This window comes from Puntigrus tetrazona, chromosome 13 (assembly GCF_018831695.1).
Source record: "Puntigrus tetrazona isolate hp1 chromosome 13, ASM1883169v1, whole genome shotgun sequence".
NCBI lineage: Eukaryota > Metazoa > Chordata > Actinopteri > Cypriniformes > Cyprinidae > Puntigrus > Puntigrus tetrazona.
The window spans coordinates 11080542-11097693 of NC_056711.1; the positions used below are offsets into that span (position 1 = coordinate 11080542).

A 17152-nucleotide genomic window follows, 5' to 3' on the forward strand; every position below is an offset into this window, starting at 1 on the left:
GGGTTCATGTTTGACTTGGTGGCAGAGCAAGTGGCAGAATGACGAAACACAGATGATGTTTTTTTTTTTTCCTTTTTAGATGCTTTTACAAAGCAATCATATAGTTTTTAGTTTTACTTTTTATTTATTGCTTGCAGTGAAAATGTACAACTTTTAAAAATTTTTGGATAAGTATGATTTTTATTTTTTTTTGGCTTGTTTGTTTTTAAGAGGTCTCTTATGCTCAACACGGTATACTAATATTGTGAAATATTCTTTTTTTAATGTAATGTCATTAGCAATCTTGGTGAAAAAAGTATTAATTCCTTCAAAAGCAAACTAAACTATATATATATATATATATATATATATATATATATATATATATATATATATATATATATAATATGCATTTATATGAATATAGATAATTAATTATATATAATAAAGGCACATGTAAGTCTTATTTACAAAAAAAAGATTGTCTTATTTACAAAAAGATTGTATGAAAACTTACCATCTGCTCTGGCATGTGACTGGCAATTATTTTGTTGAACTGAAATATTATGAATCGTTTAGTTTTTTTTTTGTTTTTTTATTGGACGCAATCTTCACCAAAGGGGAAAAAACTGTTTATATAAAATAATTGAATAATTCCAAGGCTAATTAATTGCTGCATGCATTATAAAAGCCTTTCGCAAGGTAAAATCTTTAGGATAAATGAATAAACTCATTAAAATGTTCTAAAAAGGTCCATTTTCAACCTTCAGTCTAGTTATTCAGTGATTCATTCGGTTCTGTTTTGTTCCCACCTTCACAAAACGGGGGAATTTCCGATAGTGGTGGGTTTCAGCGAGATCAGGTCAGAAGTGGGTGGATCTCTGTGAAAGTATATGTGTTTGTGGGGGAATAATGGAGCCATTCTTCAGCTCTATGGAAGCTGCTGTACAGTGGCGTGTGGTGGACTTGCCAGAGGCACTGGGGTCTCCTTAAAATAGCTCTAACCCTCGAATGTCAGAAGCAAAGCTGAGACTGCGCACCGAACACTGGCCATTTGACCAAGAGCATCAAAAGAAATCTCTGTGAAGTCCTTGAGATTTTTGCCGCAGCCAGGAAAACATCCACTCGTAATAAGTTAATCATGTTTTGATTTTGATCTAATATTGAGACGTGGCAGTCTTTTGACATTTGTGCAGAAATAAATTTCCGTATCACACCACAAACCCACAAATCCGTGTGCATGCGAGGCAGGCAGATCCAGAGAGCTAGTAGGTTGCCCATCAGGATGTTTGTTTAACAATGATTCAAAAGGACATTTAGTTGGACTATGTGGTTAAGATTATTTTAGCTATAATCAGAATGATTTCATACCAAGCCACATGTTTGACATGGGTTCATGACTGCTTCAGAGAGAACGGAAGCAGGGATCAATCCGTTCTGCCCATGAGTGCTGTGAGTAAACAAAACGACCATTTAAAATATATCTGATTATTTTTTTCTTTCCTTCACAAACCACACATCTCTAAAACCCAATCAGAAGAGTTCAAGCTGTTCTTCGGATATTTATTCCTAGTAAACCATTTGCTGCTCAATTCTTAAAGCTGGTGGAATAAATTTGTTACGGCAGTGTGCAGTTTTAGTGTTTTAGTCCATACATTAAAAGAATGAATTCAGTTGGGTTTAGTTTTGTTTTTAACCCAAACATTTGTTTAGGATATCTTGTTTTTATGTTACGCAGAAGTCATACAGATTTGGAATAACATGATTTTAAGTGAATTACTGTCCCAGAAATAATAACAGAGATGTACTTGAAAATCAATATTGCGTAACATTTAACTGTAAAATTAGACACATTTATTAAGAATAGGATTTAGACTGAACATTGTTCACTTAAGATGCCCCATTACTGCTCACAGAAAGCTGGTGGTAAATTCAGTTTTGTTTACATTATTTATTGATTACAATTCTTCATGTGAATAGCAAAGAGAAGTGCATTGGAACGTTCTATATATACATATGTGTAGACAAACACTTTTTTTTCATAAGAGAACTTATTTAGTCCCAGTAAAGTATGTCAGATTGTGATAGTCAGTTGTGTCACCTAGAATGATGGTCAAGAAGGGGAAATCCAGGCATGCAAATTGTTCACTACAGATTTTTTTGGTTTGCTCCCATTATTATATCCTTTGCACGAGTAGTAGGCCTATAGCTTAAAAACAAATGATACTATCGGTGTGTGCAGGCTCTATTTTGTCCTTAACCCTTTGGCAAAGTTGATTTTGTGACCGTGGTATGGCCATGTTAACGGTATAATAAAGGATACTGTAGCAATTTGAACGACAAATGAATTCCTGGTAGGGCCACTGGTGTTACTGACACCTTTGTGCTTCACCCTGTGCTCAGGTGAGTGTAATCAATGGCCAAATAGCTCATAAATAACATACTTGATTTCTCAGGCTCAGTGCTTGGCCGTAGTGAGCTCCCTCCACGACACCTCATGTGTACTTTTAACCTTGCTTGCTCAGACAGATGAGCGCTGGAATCGGCCGTCCAAAGGGGATTGAAGAGAGCCGAGACAAATAACATTAGAGGGCAAAAGCAGATTGGGGAGGTTGAATTTTCTGGATACTGACATACAACTGACTGATCTCATTGATATAATTCATGATTCGAGATGAATCATAAGTGGAAAACCTGTTGTGTAGGGCCCTATTTTATTTTTTCCAAAATTGTTTTATTTTTTTCCCAAATTCAGTTTTTTTTTCTGTTTGATCTCTCAACTTCTTTTTAATAGTTAAATTCCACTGTATTAGTCAAAAAGCATGTCTAATTAATTAAAATCATGAAACGTATAAATCTTCACATCAATATATTAAATTAAAAATTACATGTTTTGGGCCCTATGAAATGTTTTATTCCTTCACACCATATTTTTTTATTGTTACCAAATTTTGTGTTTTAGCATGTCTGATTATTTGAATGCATAAAACAACAAAATTTATTCAGTTTATGTTTTTATAATTTTTTTTCCAAGTAGTCTTATGAATGTTTTTCCCTCAGAAATTCTGTTTCATTTTAGTAGGATAGTAGTAGTAGTGACTATGTACATTTTACTGAAAAATAGTAATAGGCTTAATGACTTCAAATTAAACCAGACTTTTATTTTGCGGGGTGGCCATGAATATCTTATGACACTAGTTTTGCTCAAATCAAACTGTAAAAAGCTGATGGAGTGACTCTCAGAGCAGTTCTGGCAGTTTGTGTGACAGTGGACACTGAAAACAGCGAGTGTCACGTGTGCTTCAGTATGTGTGTAACATAGTAACCGAACTGCGTGCCATTCATTAACAAAGACATGTTTGCAGAACATGTGGGATTCGTATTTAAATCGACTTTTGTCCATACTGCAATTTGATTAAAGTGTAATTATCCACTTTTGACTAATTCGTAAAAAAAAAAAAAAATACAAATTTGTTGCCATTCCACATTAAATAGTGAATTCTGTTTTTATTTGTGGATTCTGCGTTTTGAAATGGTTACTTGGTTTCAGAAAAGATACACATTTTGTTACATTTAAAGCTATTTAATGGAGTAGTTTATTTTTATATAGTCTTAATTGGACAATTTAATTACACTTAACCGAATCAAACTAGAAAATGTTTTAAGGAAGCAGTTTATTTACATATGTACCATTTGAATGAATGATTGACTAATATGTTTGGAATGAACCCATTTCATTTTTACTTTAGCTCGCTCGTTTTGTCACACCACACTGCTAGTTGTTGGAAAAAATATCAAGATACTGGAAAAACTACTGTTTTGAACACAACCAAGCTACTGAAAAATTTAGTTAGTAGTGTCACAACCTTCAGTTAGTTCTGTCCCAACAGTGACCTATAAATGTCCCGAATTACGACTTTGTTAACTGACCCTTGGACAGTAAGACATGTAATGGGTCTGTAGTTTACCTCAGGCTCTTTACGTGATTTACAGCCCTGTTCCAGTCTGAACTGTAAATATTCATGTCCTTGGAGCAGGCCGAGACATGATCTCATTCTCTTCTGCCAGGGCATCTCGTGTAGGCACAGGCTTTGCAGATGTAAATCGCTGTTTACTTCATTACATCATTAGCCATGTTTCCTTAGGCCCCGGAGAAATGAGGTGAAACATGCTGGTTACTGTGTGCCCTCTGTGCCCTATATCGAGCTGGAGAAACCCGCCAAGTGAAGCCTATTTCCTCCCTCTGTTTGCGAAGGAGATTGTTTGGAGATCCTGTTGAATTTCTTGGACAAATAACTTGTGTGCACATCTAAATTATAGAACATTTGCCAATTTAGAAAGCCTTTTCTTACGTTTATCATATCATTGCACCTTTATTTGCCTCTTCAGTGATTTCTGGGTGATTGGATTTCAACACGGATGGAAAGATGGCAGATATCATTGAAAGGTTTGTTCAAAACCGCTCCACACAATAGCGCTCCAAGGTAAAGTGCTAAAAGAGAAGCTCTTGTTTATGAAAGGGGTGTGTAGAGCTTAGAGCAGGTGCAGAAGTAGATCATACTTACAGTATCATGTCTTTATTATGGACTCCTTGCTACTGACATGCTTGCTCTGACAAGGTGTGTTACATTTGATGCTTTTCTCTGTTTGTTTAAGGAATCAGATAAAAATTAAACAGACTGCTGTAAAAGGAAAGGAGTTCAATGATTAACGTTTTTTTCTCTAAAACAACTTATAGTTAGTTGGAGGATTGAAGACACGATAATGATGCAGTAGCATTCTGTGCATCATTTAAACAACATAAAAGGTTTCATGCGCCATGGTAATCCTGGCACTTTATAGGAAAATGGTGTCTTTGTTTGAGATGGAACTGGAATCTTTCTGTGAGTTGCTCTGCTCGGATTAAAAAACAAACAAACAAAAAAGAAGCCAATAATGATAATTAATAAAAAAGTTGATTGTGACCGTATTTTTATTTTATTTGTTTAGATTTGTATATTTTATTTTACTTTTTATAATTTATTTATAATAATATTTACAATTATTTATAATAATTTCACAAACTAGATCTTATGTAAAAGCTTACAACAGTGAAAGATTTTACTATGAATAAAGGCAGCTGAGACAATGTCTGCCTTTGGTTTTGCCGCCAAATATTTAATGGCCCAAGTTCTAAAATAAAATTTGTGATTTGATTTGATTGGATCATTAGTGGAATCATTAAAAACATCAAATGAGTAAAATCAGTGGTCTTGAGGCACATTTTTTAAATCATCTTTCGCACTTTATCAGCTGACGTTATTGGCTGCAATTCCACTATCGGTATCAATAGTAGTTTCATCGTATATTTTTCATATTGTGCACCTGAAATCCTAAGAACAAGAATCCGACATAACAAAGACTCCCAGAATCCCAACGGTGCTTACATGTGTGTATTTGAAGTACACGCTCTGTTCAAAAGCCTCTCATTTGGAGCACAGGAAGCTTGTCAGTGTGCCGGTTAAGTGTTGGTGTGAGTAGGACCAGTGCGGCCTCTTGTACTCACTCGATTACGCACCTAATCAAATCACCTGCTTGTTTATACGCTCGGTACTCCGGAGTCAGAAAAGCAGCTCGGCTTCATTCATACCGCGCATTTTCCTTTGAGGACTTCCAAACAATATCCATAACAAGCCCAGCGGTCTACGCTTTCCTCCCAAAGGCAGGCTGCTGGATTTGAATTTCTCTTTCTTGTTGGACTCCATATCCACATGCACTGTAACATGTTCAAACTGTTTTCCGCGTGCTTTAGGAATCCTCTCATGTTCAGAAGCAGCGATTGATTTGTTTAGAGCCGGTGGCATCATAATCACCCCACAAGTGGAGGGAGCTGACTTACATTTTCCGCTCTGTTATACTTGCGTTATTGGAGTGTGGCTTTCCTGAATGCGCTGGCTGAGAGTTTGTGGATATTGCATTACAACAATATTGTCTCTGTATGTGCTTAGTTGTTCGCCGAGAGACAGACTACAAATGGCCGGGTTGCTGCTTGTTTAAATGCTCCCAAGCATTGCTAATGCCTGGATTATCTCCTAGAGAAATGATTTAGTGAAAATAATGGCTTCACAATGGTCCCGCTGCAGCAGATATACGCACCAACCCAATAACCAGTCCTCCGAGAGAGCGTATTGATTGTAGCAATAATATCACCCCATTCCTTTAGAAAAAAAGATATATAAGAATAAAAAGCGTTTTTTTATTTATGTTTTTTTTTTTTATTCCGAAGTTGATTTGTGCTATAAACCACCTGATGCGGAATCCGGAAAAGTATGGCAAACACGGAAACGTGGGTTTTTTCGTTTCCTGCGAGAAGTGCAGAGATCATCAGAAATATTGGCATAACTTCACCCGGCTCATTGTCTGCGGTTGGAGCCCCCCCCCCAACCCCCGCTCCGTGTTTACGCCTAGACACTCTGCCTGCCTTAGGATCAGATATGACATCATTTTGCCACAGCTGCGGGCCGCACACGAGGCGTGGAGAGGGAACAATTGACCAGGGGGGACGCAGGAAGAGCCGGCTGACCTGATTGCTCAGCTGGCCGAGCAACTGGGAAGGAAGGCCCAAGGCGGAGCCGTGGATGTGGGGAGGGGTGATGGTGCTGGACAGTGCCCCCCGTCACCCTCCCCTCCTCCTGGATGCAGCGTTCGCGATCGCCCTGCCCTCTGCTGTTCTCCTGCCTGCCTGCTTGTCTGAGCCAAAGCAGATTTGTACATGAAAAATGATCTACAATCTCTGTGGCTGTATCAGCTTCCAGATATAGACGTTCCTGATAGGCCAAATCCCCTTTAAAGAGGCTTTATCCCGCTCGCTGAAAAGCCACGGAGAACAGCACATTCTTTTATCTCGGCACCTCAGTATGTTCTAAATATGTGCTGCGTTTTCAGCTGCGACACCAATCTGTCCCAACCGGTGTTCGGTGCGCTTAGCAGAAAAGGTTATTGTTTAAATGTTAGCGCAATCTACATTGCATTGATCCGTCTTAATTATTAGACGCACAGCTGCTGCTTGAATGCGAATCAGATGGACGTTTCATCTATGTATAGATAGACAGCTGGAAAGGGCACCATGCATATGACCTACCACATGTTCATTTCCATATAGAGAACGAAGACAGCAGTGTACAATAACTTTGACATGACACACACTTCTTTGGAGAATATAGTTTGCAATTTGTTAATTTAGAATCGCTTTAAATGTAATTAATTGTTTTCTGTTATCAATATTGTTGATATTATTGATAATAATATTAGCAGCATAAAAGTAGTGCTAGTGGTGGTGGTGTGTGGTAATTTTATAAAAAAATAAAAATAAAAAACGTGCGTGCACACACGTTTTTTTACAAATATTTTAATAATACTATTATTATTAATGTTCGTATTTTTTTCTGCCACAATTTTTGTTTTAAGGTTATACATTTCCAAAAAAAAAAGAAAACCTTGTTTTGGTATTATGAATTTTAAAGAGATATTTAGAAACGTGTGTATTTATATATACACATTATAATTATTATTATGTCAACAACAACAACTTTTGTTTTGGATGTGATTTAATTGCAATTAATCCTTTGACAGCGCTAGCAAATGATGACTAGTTTCAGTTGTGGTGACAGTCCTTTTAAGACCCCCAGGGATATGGATATGTGTAGCCATGGTTGTGGATTGCTGAACTAAGTAAGTTGCCTTCCAACTAATGTAAACCTACATTTTATTTGAGGAAAGGGAACAAAAGCCTGAAAATATATGACAAACCAGAGCGCATAAATCCGGCAAGGGGCAATCGGGTGCATTTGTGTGTGCATGTTTGCGTTTGGGTTAGAGATTGCGATAGCCCTTTCCTCCTTAAGAGATATGTTTTCAGTGTAAGGAGCCGATTCCCGTGAGGCGGGTGATCCTTTTTAATGACAGGGATTCATCTGTTAGCGTCCCTCAGGCCCCACGCAGCACTGTGCGGTGCGGCTCCCAGCAGCCCACAGAAAATGGGCGGCAGCCTCAGGAGAGCGCACCTCCTCAGCCCCTCAAGATGCCGTGTGGGAGTTTAATTACTCCTGCGGCCACAAACCGCAGCTTACTCGCGCTCATTACTACAAATGCCTTCATTCTCTGCTGTTTTTAATCATTTTTAGGCAAAAATATCGCACCGGAGATGCCCGGGCCAAAGTGAGAAATAGAACGAGAACAGAAAGCAAGAGATTGCTGTTATGAGGGGGGTTGGGTTGGTTGTGTTTGAATAGGGGGTCGAAGTGAGGGTGCTAGCCTTCAGGGAGGAGAGAGGGGGCTTAGAGACAGGACTTTGGATTACTAACTCGACAAAAAGGACTAAACATCTATTCAGTCTGGTCCTTCTGGTCTTTAGGGCCTAGCCCTGCTGCTTTAATGAACTTATTTAGACTCTGTTCAGTTCATCCACCACTACTTAGAAGAATTAGGCTACAGTTTGTCTCTTCATATTTGCTGAAGGCTTTAAAGTGTCACCACTTGAAGTAGACGATGATTTAAAGGATAGTTTGTGTAAAACCTGATGATCCATTTTTTCTAGAATGATTTGAGATGCATCTTGTGCTACGAGTAAGCTTCAGATTTGCAGCTTCCATAGTTATGTTCCAATTTGCTAATTTAATTTGAAAATTTAATTTAGCAAATAAAGCAATATTTTCATGTTGATTGTTTTATGCAGCTGCAGATGCTTTATGGGAACGTTAGCATGTCGGACAGTTCTTCTGCCAGGTAATAGTAGTGAATTATTCACTCTCAATTCTTGAAGCAAAGTCATGTCTTTTTTCCTTTTTTATACACATCTGTAAATGTATGTGATAAATGTGTTTATATCATTCTACATTCAGTTAATCTTATTTATTATTATTAGTAGTAGTAGTAGTAGAAGTTGTAGTATTTTTTTATGTAATTTGTAACCTTTTTTTAACAAATTTAAATGTGTGTTTTTTTTTTTTAATTGTAGATTTTTCTTTTTTCAGTCATAGTTTATATTCTATTTTAATGTGGGCAAAAAAATTGTGGTTTCTTCTTGTTTGGTAGTGTGTGAAAATTTGCATTATACAGAATGGGCAGAATCTTGGATGTGCATTTGCTTATTTAATTAGTGACCTAGATGTAGTCCAGAAACAGATATATTTGTATTGATTTTTCCATTATAAGTTTGAATAAAAAAGCATTCTGCCTATTTCTAGGTTAAAATTAGATTTTTTTTCCTGTTCTCAAACCACACTGTATGTCCCATCATCTAGAAGCAGTCCACATGCATCCATCCTTTCCATATTGTTTGCACTGTTAGATGTGCCAAGGCCATGCACTAATGTTTGTTAGTTAAATGTACTCCCTGTGAGGTAATGAGTGGCAACCCAATACGTGCTGCATTCTCCTTTTAATTACCGTTAGTCCACTAGCTGTTTTCTAATGAGGTCATGTCAATATTGAGCCTTATACTTCCCTCTGCCGTTAGGAGCTTCCAGAGAGCAAACACTCACTGGATGGGCTGTGGCAGACTGGCTAATGATCTGATTTTGTGTATTTATTCATTTCTTCTCTGGCAATCTGTTAAAAGCTTTCTGAAAGGGTTTATGTCATCTGTTCTACATAAGTAAGCACCCTTCTGATGGTTACACTTGCAATTGGATCTGTCTGAAAGACGCTCTTCCTTCCCTGTCTTGTCTCTCGCTTTCTCAGCCTGCTTGTCTCTCCTAGAGACTGTGAGACATATTACTGGCTGTAACCCGGCTCTCAGGGGCCTGCTCTGGGTGGCTGCCGTCTGCATCAAGGGGAATTTCTACAGACATTGTGCAGGCTCTCAGATCATTACCAGCCTCCTTCACTGAGCCTTTGTTCCCCCCCTCCGCCTGCTCAGGCGCTGAGCTGACACGCGGCGTTCTGTCGACGTGAAGACCAACCACCAAACAGTGCTTCTCCTGACGTAGCGCCATGCAGAGGACAAGCTGACTGTCACTCCTCCGCTTGTCTGTCCCTCCTCCCCTCACTGTGTCATCTTAAATCTGTTCATCTGTTAACAAAGCATCAGACAGCTTATTATGAAGGTGTGAAAAGCAGAGAAAATCACTTCACATTCCTGCATTGAGACACTGTGTCAAAAAGCCAGTTTCAGTAAAAGCATCTAAATAATAGTGCCAATCTTCTGTGTAGTTGTTTTTTTTTTTTTTAATGTATTTTGAAACTTTATATTGTGGTGTTTCCATCAACTTATATAAAAATGCATGCATGCATTACATTGTAAACAATTTATTATTGATCTGTACTTATGAAATTTCAGATTAAATTAATAGATGTAAATATATATTATGTGTATTTATATGTATATGTATATGTATTAATGTATGTTTACTTGTAAGAAAAAGTATGCTAAAGACAATGAAATTTAGAATATTATTTTTAACATTTATTTAATAGAAATATATGTATATGCAGAATAAAATGACTTAAGAATTGTATGCATGTCCAGTACATGCATATTTCATTATTTCTATAGAATGTTAGTTAAAAATTACCTCCAATTCTAAATTCTCCAACTCTATATTTAAAATGTTGCTACATTTTTTTAATTTATTATACATAAAGAAATTCCAAAATTATCTTTTATATAAACTGTACAATATTTAAAAAAATAAATAAATAAAAAAAAAAAAAAAAATATATATATATATATATATATATATATATATATATATATATATATATACATATATATACATACACATATTATATACATACACATATTATGTATATTTATAATTTGTTTTCAATTATAAATATTATTGCAAAAGATTTTATAAAATGTATGATGTTTATCCAAAAATATATATTACAATATTTTATATAAGATTAAAATCTTAAAAGCACAAACTCTGTCATATATACATATAAGTTTAAGTAAATATAGTAAATACTGATAAAAATATAGTTTTATAGTGCAAATGAGACTTTGCAGAAAAGCGTTTGCATGTGTCTGTGAAGAACACCCTGGCCAATTGTCTTCTGCATCCTAACTGAACAGCAACACAGGAGCTTAAGTTTCAACCTGCGTCGTGGCCCTGTGTGCTGGGCCCCTGCCAGGGTTCAGAGGTCACACTTGTGAGGCATGTGTGTGGAAGGGGGACTCAGTTTGGGGCCCCCAGCCTCCCACAATATGTCCGTCAGCAAATCTCTTTGTTTTCTCCCCTCTTAACCACTCAAGTCTCCACTCTATATCCAAGGAAATGTTGCCAGGGGAGATGAGCCCGGGTAACGGTACGAGAACCAAGGGGTATGTGCGGATGCTCTGTTTGCCTTGATAAATGCGTGGTGTCCGAGGCATGCCTGATTATTTTGCTGCCGCTTCTTTTTTTTTTTTTTTCCCAGGTCCTATTGCCTTTGCTGCTCCTGAGGGACCCATGCATTCTGTGTACATGTGTGCGTGAGCTAGTGCGTGAGTGCATGTGTGAGTGCTTCCATATGTCTAGACAAGAGTGGAATCCCAGGGGCCCCACACGTTTAGACTCAGGATATTAAATGACCTAATGGCCATGTTATTTGTGTAGGATTCATTTAGAGAATCTGGCGAGGAGCATTAAATCATAATGAAGAGGGTATGAATTTTGATGGAAGGCGGAGGGCTGCTTTGGGAGCTTGTCCAGGTAAAGCTTCAGCTGAGGCGGCTGCATAAAACCCTCATTGAAAGCTCCAGGCTGTGACCTAAGCGCACAGACAAGTTTGAACAGCCAGACGTAGATACGACATGACCAGAGCTTGAGGTGCGCGCTCAGACCTCTCAGAGAGTAAGAAAAATGATTAACACCTAAACAAGACAGGACAGACATCCTCACTCGCTCTGTTAGGAATCAAATCCTTTTAAGAGCCCCAAATAAAACACACTTGCTGGTCTTGTATAAACTTGGATGAGTAGTTTGTCGTTGCGTTCGAATTCAGTGGTATGTGTGGGGACTGTAGCATCAGGTGATATCTGAAACATCATCTCACTGAAGTCGGAGCCTCATTAAGATAAGAGAGAGACTGCTTTTCAGACACTTTATGTAATGACTGCCTTTGATGTTCTGGGCAGGCTAGGACAACAGTCCGCCAGTCAACTTCTGAAGAATTTAGTCATAAGTATGCTTACCTTTGCCCAGCATACATTTTCCCCTTTCGTGACACCACTAGAAAGGCATTTTTTTTTATTTTGCTGGAAGCTTGTTGTATTTATTTTTTTAATACAATAGTTTTTAAAAGTTTGAGGTCTTTACGATTTAAAAAATATATATATTTGTTTATGCTCATCTAATCAGTATTTTTTTTTGTTAAAAATACATTAAAAAGTTTCAGTTTTCTATTTCTAATATATTTTAAAAATACACTTTATTCCTGTGATAACAAAGCTGAATCTAAACTCCGGTCTTTAGTGCCACATGATCCTTCAGAAAACATCCTGATATGCTGATTTTGCTGCTGCTTATTATTATCAGTGTGGAATAATTTTATCCTGCTTAATATTTATAATTATTATTTATTTATTTATTTTATCTGAAGAAAGTACATAAGAGTCTTTGCTCACTATCGATCAATTAAGTGCATCCTTGCTAAATATCTGTAACACTAAACCTAAAAGTATAAATTACTTAAAAAAAAATAAAATAAAATAAAAATAAATCACTGACCACAAAGTTTTGGACTATAGAGTGCATTTTATTTATTTTATTTTATACAATAGCCGTTTTCATTAAGTTGAAAATATATAGTTAAACCATATTTTAGGAAACTGAATTTTCTATGATTAAATGATGATGCCAAAATGCCTCTTTTAGTGTGCAAGAATAACTGTAAGATATTTGTCCGTTGACTTCCAAAAAAACACCAGCTGTGTCGACTTCTAGCTCATCCGATTGTCTTTTTGCATTGAACTTCCTGTTTGGCTGAACAATGGAGGACTAATGGAAAGTTCAGGAAACCTGGTTTGGAAACAGTTAAGCAGTCATCAAATATTCAGCTTAGTGCTGCTAGTGGCACAAAAATTACAAACTGCAGCTTTAAGGCTATTAAAGATAGTTTACAGGCCCCGAGATACCAATAATTATACATAAATGTATAACACTTATATTTAGCTCTTACACTGGGCCTATCAAATTCATCATTCCTGTATTATAAGACTTTTTAAGCTGTTCATCTAGGTTAAAGCAGTAATGTGCTGCTCTGTTATGCAAGGCCTCTCCCTCACCCAACGTTCCTCAGCTAACAGGAACTCCCTTATTTCCTGAACTCCCCTCACCATTTCACTCCTGTGCTAACGACACACACACACACACACACACAGCTTCAGGTGTCACCCTATCCAGAGACCAAAAATATGAACCTATGTGTCTGTTAACATCCATGTGCTGACACAGACTAACATTGTGCTCTAACCAGTAGAAGCATAAGCTTCCAGCAACAAGATATGTATCTGTCAATATTGTATACGAAAATGTAACACCATCACAGCCAGTCAGTTTGTATTTGATATGGAGAAGGTGTTCAGAGCAGTGGGGAGAGTTTGGACGTCTCTGTGTTGGTTTTAAGCTTCCTAATTGGTCCCTGAGTTAAGGCTGATGCTTCATTCTTCAGATGAACAACCAGGTGATCGGTATCTGTTAAAAGCCCAAGGCAATGATTGAAGCTGCACAGAGAACAGATTAGCCAAACGTGTGCCTGTCTAGATGTTGGACAGTGGAACATGTTTCATGAGGTTGTGATCTGTTGATGTACATGTTAGAGGTTCAGATGATAGCTGGGTAAAAAGACCGAGTGAGTAAGAGGAAGAGAGCAGAGCTCTATGACACCGGGTTGTAGACCCCCGCTCAGGGCTGATTGACCCTCTGTGCTCTGGCTAGTTGATGTTGGATTCTCAGCTCGTGCTCTATTGATCCACGTGAGCCCACTCCACTCACAATGAGACACAGAAAGAGACGGCACCGTCAGGGAACATGCCATATCTGTTCCCGGGATATGTGAATTTCTCCAGTTTGGTTCTTTAATCATATTTTCCTGTAAAACAATCCAATCACCCTAAAACAGGATGAATTAGCTTCTTTTTTTAATATATATATATTCTGGATTTTTCTTTAGCCGTCGGCAAATTGTTCTTTTTAGGAAAGCTCATTTAATGTTGTTACATTTTCTCTTGAAACTAGAAAGCAATGTGATTAAAAATACTTGATTTAATATTTATTCTCTAAAAACAAATCAAGTCTTTTGCATCTTGCTTTTTAGGCAAATATATTATGTTTTAAGTTTTTATTTATTTGGTATACAAGATGAAAATACTGACTTTTTATTTATTTTTTCCTTTTTGCAGTCTTCATCTGACATGTATGGATTTGTTAAAATATGTATTGTCATTCATGCATATTTCAGTCATGTAATTTATACATGATTATGTGTTAGAAGTAGGCAGTATATTAAGTATTGATGATATATGCAATATATATTTTCCAATTTAGTTTATGGAATTAAAATTTTTACTAACATGTTTACTTTTTTTTTTTTTTTTTTTTTTTTTTACTAGATTTATTGTTGCATTACGTTTTTTAATCTATTTAGCGACATGGCTCAGTTTAAATTATTGTTTTTTTTTTAAAAAAACACTTTGTGAGCCATTTTAGTCTCGCGATGTTGTATATAAATAATAAATATAATAAGAGTGCAGAAAAATCTCACAATATTAATGTCTTAGCTGCATCGTATTTGTGTGTCTGTTTGTGCTCACAAGTGTAAGTGTTTGGCTCTGTGTGTGTGGTCGCACTTAAACAGAGTTGAGGGTGGGGAGAGAGGCAATAAGGGAAGAATGATTACCAGACAGGCCTCATGCTCGCTGCAGATATGCAGGCCTAGCAGTATTTTGCCTCTGCACAGTGTCAAGCATATTGATCAGCCTCTTGTAATAGAGAGAGGGCAGTGTGCAAAATCAATGTTCAATTTTTCCCCTCTCTCGCTCGCTTTTTTTACTCTCTCTGTGTCAAACTACCTTTCTAACTTGCACTAAGGCTGATTCACATCTTTGACTGTTTATTCTGCGACACTTATGATGGCGTAAGAGGGATTTAAATGTCATCATTGTTCCATTGTTTGACCTTTCTGCTTCAAAGACTTAAGAATGGAAAGTAAAACAATTTAATATGCATTTGTCCATTGATAATGTGCAGTCTGCGTGATGGCAAAGCCTGGAAATGAGGTGTCTGTGTAAATGTTACATATCGGTTTAAAAGGCTTAGTACACGTAAATATGAAAATCATGTCATCATTTACTTATCCTCATGTTGCTTCAAACCTTGATGACTCACTTTCTTTTGTGGAACAAGAAAGGTTACCATTTGAAAAAGTTATTTTTGTACATACAATGAAAGTCAATGAGGCCCAGTTTTGCTTGGACCACAGTGTTCTTAAAACTGTGTTCTTCCACGGAAGAAAGTAAGCCATACATCCTTAGAACAGCACGAGGTGAGTAAATTATGACAGACTAGTCCTTTAGGTGGAACTATCCCTTTAACTAGGCTGTCCAGTTTAGTCCAGTGCGCGGATAAAATCAAGCATCTTTTTCTGTTACGCAAGTGTTCCCATTTGTTCCCTTTTTTCCCTCTCGCTCAGCGTTTGATACAGATTATAAAAAAAGATTAGGTCTGGCGTTACTGTCCCAGTCTGTCTACCATCAGAAAATAGAATTCATTTAGGTAATCCAGATGGTTTTCCTCAGTTTGTGTGTCTGGTATTTGGCTGGCTGTCAACAGCTTTTAGCAGCTCAGGGTGAGCTTTTGTGTTTGCACAGAGTGCCGAGGACTTCGACAGAGCCACTGCTCATGCCTTCCCCGGCATCATCGCAGACAATGAACAAACGCACACCTGCTGCTGATCAGTAGCTATTGTTTAACGTTAAAAAACAGTTTTGCTCGACTTCTGTGTCTTTATTCTGATGCTTCAGAGAGAATTGATTGATTCTTTCTGTAAACTAATTAATGCGGCTAAATGCACCTGTATATTATATTGTTTCTGAGGCTTGGCTGTCGATATCTATTTGGCTAGTTCATTGATTAGATTCACGAGAGAGCTTATTAGATTGTTGTGGTTGTGAAATAGTTGGTCTTGAGTGCACAAAACAATGCAAGTTTTCTCCAACGGACACCGCTTAATGGTTATTCACCTTTCTGTCATGTATGCTTCATTTTTCACTCTCTAGATTCAGCCCCACGAGTCTTTGTTGCGCTCATGTAAATGATCTGGCGTGGGCCGCCGTGTGACCTTATGGCAGTGAAGACCCCATGACATCAGTCAGCGCTGTTTGTCTCGAGGCTGCAGCATCTTAATGAGCGGTCGCTGTGCCAGACTTGGCCGGGCTCAGCCTCTCTCTGGTTTGGTTTGGACGCTGGCCTGTGCTCCTCCAGAAAGCACCCTGCCCGACTCGCAGCTCCACCACAGACGCATGCGAACCGCCCAGTGGGATAATCTTTCCCCACTGTTGCAGGAGGACGACGCATGACGCGCTGAGACGTGATCCCTCTGCGAGCAGATGCCCTATCTGGAACGCTTTGGGCCCCGGCGTAGTAGGTTGGGTTGGGGTAGGGCCGCCGGGCTGGGGCTGGCCGTGTTGGATGGGCGATGATGAATGGGCCTCACCTGGTGGTCTCTGTGAGGGCTGGCAGGCTGCGCTGTGGGGGTCTCCCACCAGCCTGTCCCAGGCAGCGTGTGGCAGGAGGCAGCAGCCAGGGCCACATTAATCAAACCCTCCACCTGCCTCTTTTTCACTGTCTCCCTGCTCGTCTCTTTACACATTCTCCACCAGGCTCGTCGTGCAGAACAATGAGTCTTTGAACAGAGCCAGAGCAAGGCCGGTCTGTCTGACAGTGGCCATTTTACAGCTAAACCTTGGACTCTTTTTACATTCGTGTACTAGGTGTTTAATGCTATTACGGCAAGGCGAACGTTCCTCTCCCCTGTCAAGCCCGGGAGCATGTATAAAAGCTGAAATAGACTAAGGTTCCTTTAGCACTTAACATCGGTAGGCCTTTGCCCTGCTCTGAAGTCTTAACAGCTTTGGCTCTCTAATGCTAGAGTTAGTGACACCTCCTTTTGAGGTCACTGAACACATAATTGGGTACTTAGTGGGGCC

General features: G+C 38.2%; 1 protein-coding gene across 1 annotated transcript in view; it reads left to right on the top strand.

Annotated features, from left to right (window-relative positions):
* zmiz1a (zinc finger, MIZ-type containing 1a) overlaps nucleotides 1–17152 on the top strand; it is a 112680-nt gene that overhangs the window by 46595 nt on the left and 48933 nt on the right.